Genomic DNA, 12,096 nt, shown 5'->3' on the forward strand with positions numbered 1-12,096 from the left:
TGCATATAAAGATACACACACACACCATATACCCATACATATACACATGCATCCATGCATATAAAGTTACACACACACACCTTTATACACAACCAAACAGAGATGATTCTTACCCTATGTGATTACTCAGAACTTCACTCCGTAATGACTTCACCTTTTCCATCCACTGTAGATTGGATGACCACCTGATGATACTCGGAAAGTAGGAGCCAGTGTCTTACAGCTCATGCATGTCTGTAATTTACTATCCGCAGATGCCTTGTGGTCTTACTGCTTCAGATCTAGACATGAAGGTGCTTTAGCTAGAATCATAGACGCCTTTTAACTACTGAGAGCATACATGGTGGCTTTGGTGTTTCCGGTTAGCCACCCCTGTCCTTGGTGTTGATGTAAAAGATGAAAGGGGAACCTGTGCTGTGTCACATCTGACCATGAAGTGGAGGAAAATCCCCTACAGGGAATAAGTGCAGAAGCTCCTTGAGGGAAAAGCATGAGAGGGCATCCTCCTGGCAGTACAGACCTAAAGCACATGAAGGGAGGCCCAGGATTCTAGAAGCAACTTCTCTATTCCTGTGCCATCAGATCCTGAGTTGGGAGGCGTAGGTAGACCTGAGAATGAAATAGATGGGCCCGGGGATGGTGCAGATGGCCCTGGGACAGTGGGCGGGCTTGGGGATGGGTATTCAGCCCTGAGATGGTATAGGTGGCCGTGGACATAGCATAGACAGGACTTGGGAAATGCACATGGTCAGGGCACTGTCTCCAGCATGTTGGGGGGTCTCAGGTGTTTTGTTTGGTTAATCATGTGCACCATTGGGCTGCTCCTGGTGAGGGCTGGGAAGGGACAAGAAACCCAGGTGCAGACACTTCATCACTTCCTGGGTGGACTGTTTGGTTGGTAGGTCTTTTAATGGCCCTATGCAAAGTAGAAAACAAAAGAGATACATTTTGCTTAGACATGAGATTTCAGTCTAGTCTATGCTACTCCCTGCCATCCCCTGAGGTTGCAGATTTATTCCCCTTTCACGACTAAATCCCGCTCTCGTGACCTCTGTTAATACCTTCACAGTTTAGATGTAACTAAGAGAAAAATCTAGGTCTGGGGTCGTAGCTCTGTTGGTAGAGTTCTTGCCTTTCATGCACCATGCCTTTGGCTCGTGCCCAGCACTGTGTAAACCACACACCTTAATCTTAGCACTCCGGAGATAGAGGTAGGAAAATCAGACTTTCAAGATTATCCTTGGCTGTGTATGGAATTTAAGGCCAGTCTGGGCTACATGAGAGCGACATGTGACATCAGTGCATAAGCCCAGGAAGAAACGGAGAGCACCTACATGTGGGTGTCTGCTGGATAGAAACTGTGGCAGCGTGGACAGTTTGAAGGTGTAGAAAGGGGACATGATCTCTTCTATCATTTTCTTTATAGACAGACCTAGAAATGACTATAAAATGTCACCAAATGACCCCTGTGAATGCTTTTACGGTTTAGGTATAATTAAGAAACAAGGAAATCCAGGACAGGAGACACAGCTCGGTTGGTAGGAGAGGGAGGGTCTGGAATGGTTGGGTTATACACTTGGCTCTGTGGGAAATGAGATTTAAGATTACTTGACCATTGAAACATTCCCCGGGGTGAAAGTAAACAGCTCTTCAACTTCTCATTGACCACAGACTTTGCTAATGCCCAGAGCCAGGTTCCGCGATTTGGGAAGTAGTTTGTGGGATGTTTAAGGTACTTCATAACTGTCTGAGAACTTGAAAGCTCTTGGGGTAGTGAAGGTTTAAAAAATGTTGTCTGGGGTGCAGATGCTCAGTGGTTAACAGCACATAGAGCTCTTGTTGACGTGGGTTTGGTTCCCAGCACCAGCGTGCTGGGTACCAGCGTGCATGTAGTCCACATACCCACACACATACATGTAATCAAAAATCAATTAGAAAAAGCCAGGTGCAGTGGCATGTGTCTGTCACCATTCACCGGGGAAGACAGAGACAGGAGCATCTGTGAATTCACTGACCGACCAGCCTAGCCAAGTTGGTGAGCTCCTACTTTCTTGAGAAACCCTATTTTAAAAAAGTAAGGCAGAGGTCGGAGAGATGGCTCAGTGGTTAAGATCACTCGCAGCTCTTGCAAGGGACCTGTTTTAAAAAAGTAATGTGGAGAGAGATTGAGAAGGAGACTTTACACTGACCCCCTCTCTGCATGCTCAGGGACATTGGTACATAGCCACATAAATGCCCCTCACCCACCCACACATCCCCAGCATCCCCACCTTGCTGGAGTCATGAGAACTGGTAGCTTTGCTCTTTACCGTAATCTTTTCCCAGAATCCCTTCCTTCACCTCACTCAGAGCTCTCTCAGATAGAGGCTCACCTGAAAGGGTCCATGCAGTCCTTGGCGTGGATTCAGCCCCACCCATCAGTAAACATTTACCGAGTCCTGACTGCTTCCTAGAGACGGTGGATCTGGAACAGTTGAGGTTTCAGCCTGCACCCAAAGTGCCTCTACCCCACCCTCCTCTGGCATCGCTTAGAGCTCCCTCACAGGGATTGAGATGTTGACACTGTAAATTGTTGTAGGCCATGGTTTTTAGGAAGAGGAAACCTTCCCTGTGTGGGTAAAGAATAGCCAAGCTATTTAATAGCACACTCTTCCATGAAGCCTTTAAGAATAAGGACTAGTTGATTATGTTTAGAAGACTTAACTAGTTGGAGTCTGTGAAGGAGTGAGGTCAGGTCTTTTCCTTCCCTCCTAGAGAGGCCATGGGTGTTTAACAATTCTTGGAGGAGACATCTCTTGGCTATCAGAACCAGTTTTTGTTTGGTGTGTGTGTGTGTGTGTGTGTGTGTGTGTGTGTGTGTGTGTGTGTGTGCGCGCGCATGCAGGTGTGAATGTGAGAGAGAGAGACAGACAGAGACAGACAGAGACAGAGACAGACAGACAGATAGACAGACGAGGGTAATTCAGGTCCACTGGAAGAGCAGTAATCTCTCTTAATCACCGAGCAGTCTCTTCTAGCCCCCAAAATGGACATTTTTTAATGCTTCAAGGTAAAGCAGCTACAAGTAATGTGTTGTAGGGGCATAATTTGAGGGGACAGGCTTGCGACTGGGTTGTCTTTCTTTCCTCTCACTTTGTAACAGAGACAGTGTGAGCTTGTTTCTGTGTGTGCTTAGAACCATGTATGTTAATGTGTTAGTATGGACACATTGGAGTTGGTAAAAGGCTTTAGTACCTGCTGAGACCTGGTGTTAAGAGGTCTTAGTTAAGACTGCCTTTCTTAACTAAGAGTAGCTTTGTTTCTGTCTAACTCAGTCGCTCAGTTACTCAGGCATTTTGAGGCAGTCTTTTTTATTGGCCTGGAACTTCACCCAAAAGGCTGGGTTGGCCATCCAGCAAGCCCCAGGGATCTGCCTGTCTCCATCTTCCCTCTTCACCATAGCCCGGATGAGAAGTGCCCACCACCACGCCTGGCTTTTCCCATGGGTTCTGCATGAAGGGTGGCTCCTCACGCTTACAAGGGAGTTTTTGGCCTTCTGAGCTGTCACCTAACCTCTGCGTTTTAATGTCTTTGAGGAAGAGAACTCCCTCTTGGGCATATGAGTTCCAAAACTCAGAAACAGATTTGGACAAGCTCTTTGACGGCCTCTGCATACAATGTCTCATACCCTTTAACAGAGGAACTTAAAGCTGCCTTTGTTCTTCCTTTTTTCAGGAGTGACTCCTACCCAGAAGTGGACTTGGAGGAGGGTCCGTTAGACCATGTAAGTACCGTGTCAGCAAATATGCGTCTTGCCTGAACAAAGAGATCACAGTAGAGAGGGAGGACCAAGAATTTGAGGCAGATCATATCTTTTAGAAGTATCAGCATTTACAGACATTGCACTGGGATATAGCCAAGATAGTGGAGTGCTTACCTGGCATTCACAGAGCCGTGGGTTTCATCCCTTGCATTGTATAAGACCATATGTAGTGGTTATAGTATGCCTGTTAAGTCCAGCGCTCAGAAGGGGGAGGTAGGCAGATCAGACGTTCAGTCATTTTGGGCAATATATAGGCTTTGAGGCCAGCCTAAGCTGTATGAAATCCTGTCTCAAAAAGGAATACACATACATGCACATACACCAAAACAAACACACATGCACAGAATGGCCAGATAATCTCTGCACACAGTGATGGGTATCAGCTCAGGACCCCCAAGACCAACTTCTCAGCACAAAGGAGATTTATTTCCCTTGGAAGGGCAGAGGGCAGGGAATAAGAGACACCGACAGGAGACAGAGGACTAGGGAGAGGGGAAGAGAACACGGGAGAGGAGGAAGTGTATTTGTTCTTGAGTGGGATAAGGACTGCCTTTGGATAAAGAGGAAACAGATGTGGTCCACAGGAAAGTGGAGGCTTATAAAGGTAAAAGGGTAAGCCCCATGTTAGGATGAGGTGTTTACTTTTAGTTGGGCACGTTAATTAGGTGAGCTTAATTAGAGGGACTTTTGACTGTTGGACTTCAGTACTTGGATGGCTGGACCTAGGTAGTCAGCCCCAGGAGGAGGAAATGGCCAGATAAAGGGAATAGACCTGGATGGCCAGCTTTACAGGTATAATCTAATGGCTTTTAATGACATTTAATTAAAAACAAGGCAGAGGGAATTGGGGAGAAGGGCAAGCCATGCCAGAGCTGTTCGCCATATTGGGTCTGGCTAGAGTTCCTTCACTCTGATCTCTGGGTGTATGAGGAACCCTTGCTGAAGGAATTCATTTCCCCGTCCCCCATATTGTGTCTATTTTGTAGAGAAAGCAGTTTGCTAAGTGTGTCTTTCAAGTGTCTGGATCCCCTGTGGCGCTCCATCCCCCCCCCCCCCCAACCAGCGTTACCTTGGTAAACTTGGGATAAGAGCATGCAGGCTTCAAAGGCTGAGATTTTGGGGTCAACACAATGCAGCATTAAACATTTCTAATTCTTATTTCTTTTATGTATGTGGGCTTTTGAACACACTCAGACTCTAAGCACATCACAGTAGCAAAAACACCCAGGCTTTGCCCTCAGAATGACTTCCTGTGAATAACAGCAGTAAAGTTAGCACTGAAAAGTCATGTGACCATGTGACTTTTATCTGTGGTCTCTCTCTAGCTGTCACCTTGAGAGTCTGTCCCTCTGGGAGAAATGAGGGAAATAGGAAATGTCTCCTTTGGAAACTCAAAGGCATTTTGAATCTCTAAGGACGTGGAATCTTTAATTTCCTTTTTGTCTAAAATGCAGCGGACACTCTGAATGCCCACAACTTGCTTAGTGAGAATAAGAGTCATTGCAGGAACCAATCAACTGAGCAAGCTCTCTGCAGGGTTTGCTCTCCAGGAACCTGGTTTAGTGCTGTCTGGTAGGCAATGTTCTCCCAGGGTTGCCAAGGATGGCAGCTCTCGGCAGCACACTGGCCTCAGAGCTGTGCATATTGTCCCTGCCCTCCACTACAAGTTCAAAGATATTCTCAGCTACTTCATGAGTTTGAGGACAGCCTGGGCTACATGGAACTGTTTTGTGTTTGCTATACTGTGGGTTGGTTTGTTTTTTTTTTTTTTTTGGTTTTGTTTTTTTTCTGGCAGTCTCCATCCCTCCCTCCCTCCTGATCTCTACCACTGTGTGGGTTTGACAGTCTCCATGAAACAGGCTGACATGTTGGCGTCATGTAGGACTCCTGGCACATGTCTTTCTACCACCTAAAGTTGTCACACACACCCTCCCCTCCAACTTTGGCGTGCCTTAGTTAGTCACCTTTCAGGGGTCCGTCCTGGCTCTACCAAACATGACAACTGAAAGAGCAGCTGTCTGTCGGCCTCCCCCAGAGCCGCCGCCGGTTTGGGCTGTTGTCAGCGTGGTGTTGGAGGAGATCCATGAGCAGCAGACTCGGCCGTCACTGACATTTACAACTTGAAATCTACATGGTGGATGGCTTTATATTTCTTATCAGCCTTTAAATAGCCTTCGGTAGACGTGGCACATGGCCTTTCCACACGTGGATAGACCCGAGTAGGAATATAGTTGCCCTCCCTTTTAGTGACTCACTCTCTTCCTCCAACATGTTACCAAGTCCTGTCTCTGCTGACGTAGGGTGACAGCAGTTTGTCAGTGTAAGATATGCCTGTGACGGATGCATCTGCTTACAAAGAGAAGACTTATTTGGACAGTTTTAGAGGCGTTTCCTCATGGTTGGTCCTGTTGCTTTGGCCTGTGGGGAGATAGTATACCATGGTAGCAGGTTATAGGAGACGCCTGCTCATCTCATGGCCAGGATGCTGAAAGGGAGAAGGGAAAATGGTTGTGTACTTAAGGTTGGTGTACCTTGAATCTTCTTTGAGGATAAAAATCCCGAGTTACCTGAAGATCTCCAACTAGACCCCGTCGCAAGCGGCATCCATCTGTCTCATGCTTTGAAGCGAGCTGTTCTTAACTGTTAGCTTGACACAGCCTAGAGTCAGATGAGTGAAACTACTCAATTGACAAGCGGCCTAGATCAAAGGTCTTGACTGCTAATTGATATAGGAAGCCCCATCCCACTGAAGGCAACACCCCTAATCAAGTGGTCCTGGGCGGTATTTGAAAACTAGCTATCAAACCAGGCCTAGTGGTGACATTTTTATTCTTTAAGGTAAGAAACAATGAGAATTTGGAAAGAGAATGCAAAATTGAAGGCCGGTGTCATGCTGGCTGTCAACAGCCTTGAGTGGCCCAGTGTCATAAACCGTATTTGGATTTAAAAAAAAAGGATCAGGTATTTATAAATTGAGAGTGACTCTGGGTCTTTATAAGTAGAAAGCATTACGTGGAGGGGCCCCGGCCATCCTGGGAGGGGCCCCATAGTGAGAGGCAGTAGAGGTAACTAGACTGGACAGAAAAGAGATGGCAGTGACATCCTTATAACGATGTCCGTACCGGCCCCATAGAAATGAATGGACACAAATCAAAGCCTTTCTTTGCTCTCAGTTCAGAGAGACCTGAGAGTCAGAATGAGATTGGATGTGTGTGTGTGTGTGTGTATGTGTGTGTGTGTGTGTGTGTGTGTGTGTGTGTGTGTGTGTGTGTGTAACAGTTAGGGTGATTCCAAACAAAGCCAGTGATCATGTGTACTTCTGAAAGAGACAGACTTTCTGTCTAAGTGCTCAGTCATTGCCGCTGTAACTGTCTGTCTGGGTAACACAGAGTCCTGGCTTTAGGGATTCACCCTAACGATGCTCCGACTTTGTGATGGTGTGAAAGCCGTGTGCGTTCAGTGGGTGCCATAGCCGTGTTTCTGACTTTGAATTGAGAGCCTCCCCTAGACTAGTTAGTGTGCAATAGAATATGCTTTGGGGATGGTGCTCGGATGTAACAAGCCACGTCTCCCTGCCGTGAAATCATAATGGGACTAGGGGATACTCACTGGCCTGTCCTTCCTTCAGCCTAAGGTCACATGGACCCCGGGATGGGGACATATGGAACCTGATATATTTGGGGATGACAACATCATATTCCCAGGTAGGGAAGATTATTTAGTTACAATGTAGCTACCTTGCAAACATGAGGGTCTAACTTCCAGCCTCAGAAAGCACATGGGGTGCAGGAGAAGAAGCCGGCGTGGGCCTGGACAGATGGCTCTGCGCTTACGAGGTTAGAGAATGCTTACTCTTCTTGTGGCGTGGTTCCCACACTCAGATCTAGCGGCTCACAACCGCCCATAACTCCACGTCCAGGGGACCTGATACCCTCTTTTGTCCTCCGTCAGCAACTGCGTTTATGTGTACGTATGCTCACGCAGACCCATGAATATACGTATTAAAAGTAAAAAGATACCCAAGGGCATATTATTCGAAATAAAATATAGATACTTAAATAAAAGTAAATCTTTAAAAGAATCAAGTGCTAAGGAAGCTGAGACAGGCAGACTCCTGGGGCCCACTGAAACACAGTCTAGCTTACAATGCAAATTCCAGGCTAAGGAGACAGCCCTGCCTTCTGTTTAAATAGAGAATTGCAAAATAAGCAGAATCTGAGACCTTAAAGACAAAGGTGTGGAACTGGAAGCTTTCCCCTTCTGTGTTTCTCTGTGATCAGTTGAGGCCTAGTTTTTTTTTTTTTTTTTTTTTTTTTTTTTTTTTTCCCGGAGCTGGGGACCGAACCCAGGGCCTTGCGCTTCCTAGGTAAGCGCTCTACCACTGAGCTAAATCCCCAGCCCCGAGGCCTAGTTTTTAAATTCCGTTTTAGGTGTCATATGTGTGGGCATCTGCCTACTTAGCTGTGCACGAGGAAGTCAAAGAGCCCCTGGCAGGGAGGGGTTCAGGCTCTCCTTCCACCGTGTGTGTGTGTGTGTGTGTGTGTGTGTGTGTGTGTGTGTGTGTGTGTGTGACCGAACTCCTGTTGATCGCATGGTTACTTGCTGAACCATCTTGCCAAGCCTGAAGGATTTTAATGTATCATTAAAATGTGTAGTGAGTGCAATGCTTATTAGCAAATGATACTGTAGTTCATAGACAATACTTTATTTTATTTTAAAAGTTACTTAACTACTGGCCTTCTTGGATTGTCTTAAGAACACAGGATGATTTATGAGTGTGGGTCTCTTTTTTTTGTTTGTTTGTTTGTTTTTTGTTTTTTGTTTTGTTTTGTTTTGTTTGAGATAGGGTCTCACCTCAGAGGCCAGGCTGGCCTTGAGGCGCTATGTAGGCAGATGGGGATGAGTTCAGGTGGTTCAGATGTTATAACTCAGAGCTTTGTACACACTAGGTGAGCGCTCTACCAACGGAGCCACATCCCTAGCTCCAAGCATATAATTTTTATTTGAAAAATTACCACCTCGACTGTCTGAGGCCTTAATTGCTACACTTAACACGGTGAAAACACAGAGCCGTGATACCAGTGTAATGAAAGCAAAGGAGTGCTGGAGGCTTTCGGGTTTAGATGATCAGAGGGATTGAGGAGAGGAGACAAGTCAGCTATGGAGGGGTTCTGCACGTAGTGAGTGAGGTGTCAGTGCAGAGAGAAGGGGTGGCCCAGGACCTGCTTCCTCACTGCAGTGAAGTTTGTCACTTCCTTTTGCATCCTGTTGTTAATTTATATCTTCATTGGAAAAGATTTTCAGAGAAATAGTTGGCCTCCCCCACTGCTGTGTTCCCAGAATTTACTTTCCTGAGCAGTAGTTCGAGCAGGATAAATTAATCATCACAACAGGATATTCTTCCTCAGGGACATAGCAGTATATGGTCATGTTGGGAATGGTGAACAGAGGTGGGTTGGGGGTAGAGATGGGGGAGAGCAGGGGCCTGTGAGTGTATAGCCAGAAGTCACAGCCTGTCCACCACCACAGGAGACAGAAAAGCTTTTGACTTCTGTCACCTGCACTGTGTAACCTGGGGTAGGTCCTTCTCTATGCCTTACCCCTTCCATTTGTAAGACCTGGGTAACATCCCTCCATTGAAATTGCTGTGACAGTTTTATATATTCTGTACCTATCTCAGGGAAAAGATGTTGATATTTCTGCTACTGAGTTAAAAATATGAAAAAAAAAGCAGCTTAGGAAGGGCTTATTTTGGCTCACAATTTGAAGGTATAGCCCATCAAGATATAGCAGCAGGAATTTGAGGCAGAGGGTGACATTTTAGCCATACCCAGGAGATAGAATACTGGTGCTCAAGTGACTTTCTTCTGTTTATTCAGTGCAGGCTCTTAGCCTAGGGAATGGTACTGCCCATTGTGGGTAAGTTTTTGCACCTATATTGACACAACCGGTATAATCCTCCACAGACACACCCAAAGGCCCATCTTCCTTTTAATCCCAAATCTCATCACATTGGTAATTGAGTTTAAGTACCACAGTCATCTCCCAACATTTTAGCTCTTGTTACAGAGAAGGGGAAAGATTTCTGGTCACAAATGGTTGGTCATAACCTTTTGCAAATGAAAGTGGTGTTCTTGAACCTGGGTATTACACCAGTGTGCAGCATCTACACTGACTGAATGTGGAGAGAGGTGCTCTTTTTGCTGCCGAGGTATTGCATTTTCATCTTGCATCCCCTAGAAACTCACGCAGAGCCCATTAGTCAAAAGGACTTGTCTTTAACCACAGCTTGCTGTGGTAGGGTTCCAGGTCATCTACACTTCAGACTGATGGACTACAAACCCAGAGTTCCCAAGAACACCTATGTATGTATATGTTTAAGTGCATGTGGGCTCGTGCATACTATGATGTGGTTGTGGAGGTCAGAGGACAATCCTGGAAGTCAGTCTTTACCTTCGAACCAACCATCTTTGAGACACAGTCTTGTTCTCCACTGCATAAGCCAGGCTAGCTAGGCCCCACTTCTGAGCGACCCCCCTCACTTTGCCTGGCGTCTCAGGGCGTCTGGGAGCAATAAGAGTATTGCTGTGTCCAACTTCAAGTGGGTTCTAGGGACTTGAGTGATTTTGAGGTAAAACATTTGACCCACTGAAACCTCTCCCTTGCTTGAGTACTATTAATTATAAAGACTGTTAACCAAGTCAATGAAGAGACACATAGGATAACGTCTTGGAGTGTCTCGGACTCAACTCCTCTGCTCTGTTCTTGTGGAATTAGGGAGTATCGCCTTCCTCTCTCATTCACACACTCTCCCACTGGATGTACCATCGAACACAGTGTCCAGGGTCTTTCCTGGGGCATCGTTGAAAGGGGATGATCCAGTTTAAGACTCTGGCCTGTTACAACCTATAACGTCCTCTCCCCATTGTGGGCTGACTCTCATGGCCATGTGGCTGCTCTTTCTGGTGGCCAGCTAATACTTGAGTCATGTCACCCTTTAGTACACTTAGATCTGTGAAGCTCAAGAGCCACAAAGGCTCCTTTTAGTCAGGAAGTCCTAAGGGCTGGCGTCGGCCCCACCCCAGGAAGCAGAGACAAAGTCCGGGTATATGCCTTAATACGTAGGAGGCACATTCAGTGCAGGGTAAGAAGGTGGCTGGGGATGGAGCCTCCTACCTCTGTCTGGTCTTGGTGCTGTTGTTCTAACTCAGGGCTCACTAGTGTACTTATTTCATCGGCTCAAGTCGCTCCAGCTTTTCTTCAGAATTGTGGTTCTCTATCTTCCTAAGGCTGTGACCCCTTCATATAGTTCTGTCTGTGGCAGTGACACCGACCGTAAGATTATTTTGGTTGCTACTTCATAACTGTAATCTTGCCACTTTTGCGAATAAGATGGGAATATGTGATGATGCAGATGGTCTTAGGGAATCCCTGTGAGAGGGTCGTTCAACTGCCAAAGCGCTCGAAATCCACAGGCCGAGAACCACTGCTTTAGAGAAACTTGGTTTAGTTGCATAATGGTAAGCCAGCCACAGGAATTTTGTACCGACCTAATAGCAAATGGGTTCCAGAGAGCCCCTGCGCTTGCTTATTTCACAGATGTGCCTTAGTGACTTTCTTGGATGCCCTTTGTGCAAACAGGAAGCTGCCGGATGCCCATCTCCCGGTCTGCTTCAAGGTCCTCTTCCTAGGAAGGTTGGGGAAACGTGGGTGGACGCCAGATGTGGCTTTGGGATGAACAGACAAACCCATGGAGCTTAGATCAATCAGGAGTACTCTCATTTGCATGGCCCTGTTTGGTATTTTGCATGGCCTGCCCTGATTTGTGTGGCAGAAATGGCCAACTGGAAATGAATCTGCACAGAGTGGCTCATGCTAACCTCCCGGAACTGTGCTTGGCTAATCTGAAATGCCCTCCTTCCCGTGGCGTGAATTACATGCCAGAGGACGGCACGCGGAGAAACTGTAGTGAAAGGACTTCTCCCAAGTATAACCCCACCATGTCCATTGTCCTGTACTGTAGGCTTATTCTGGTCACTGGCCAGCCCATTACCCCCTTCTGCTTAGCCCACTCAATAAACCATTCTTCCTGTTCTGCTCTAGAGGGTGAATTCTTTCACTGCCTGCTGATTCCCTTCCCCACTCTCACAGTGCTGCCTACCAAGTATGATACGTTTTTGGCCCCTTGTTTTCTGGTCCCTAGGAGATCTGAGGTTGGGGGATTCTGCAGCTGGGAAGGTCTTTCCTGCAAACCTCACATCAGCAGCAGTGCTTCCTGAATGTTCATTCTGGCG

The 12,096-nt window shown here is 46.7% G+C and overlaps 1 protein-coding gene across 6 annotated transcripts in view; it reads left to right on the forward strand.

Annotated features, from left to right (window-relative positions):
• Positions 1-12,096, forward strand: part of Mgat5 (alpha-1,6-mannosylglycoprotein 6-beta-N-acetylglucosaminyltransferase) — a 288,136-nt gene that overhangs the window by 44,774 nt on the left and 231,266 nt on the right. For all 6 annotated transcript variants that reach the window (XM_039091088.2, XM_017598934.3, NM_023095.1 and 3 more), the window contains 1 exon segment: positions 3,715-3,763. The gene's annotated coding sequence lies outside the window, so the exon portion shown is untranslated.

The sequence above is a fragment of the Rattus norvegicus genome, chromosome 13 (genome assembly GCF_036323735.1).
Source record: "Rattus norvegicus strain BN/NHsdMcwi chromosome 13, GRCr8, whole genome shotgun sequence".
Lineage (NCBI taxonomy): Eukaryota > Metazoa > Chordata > Mammalia > Rodentia > Muridae > Rattus > Rattus norvegicus.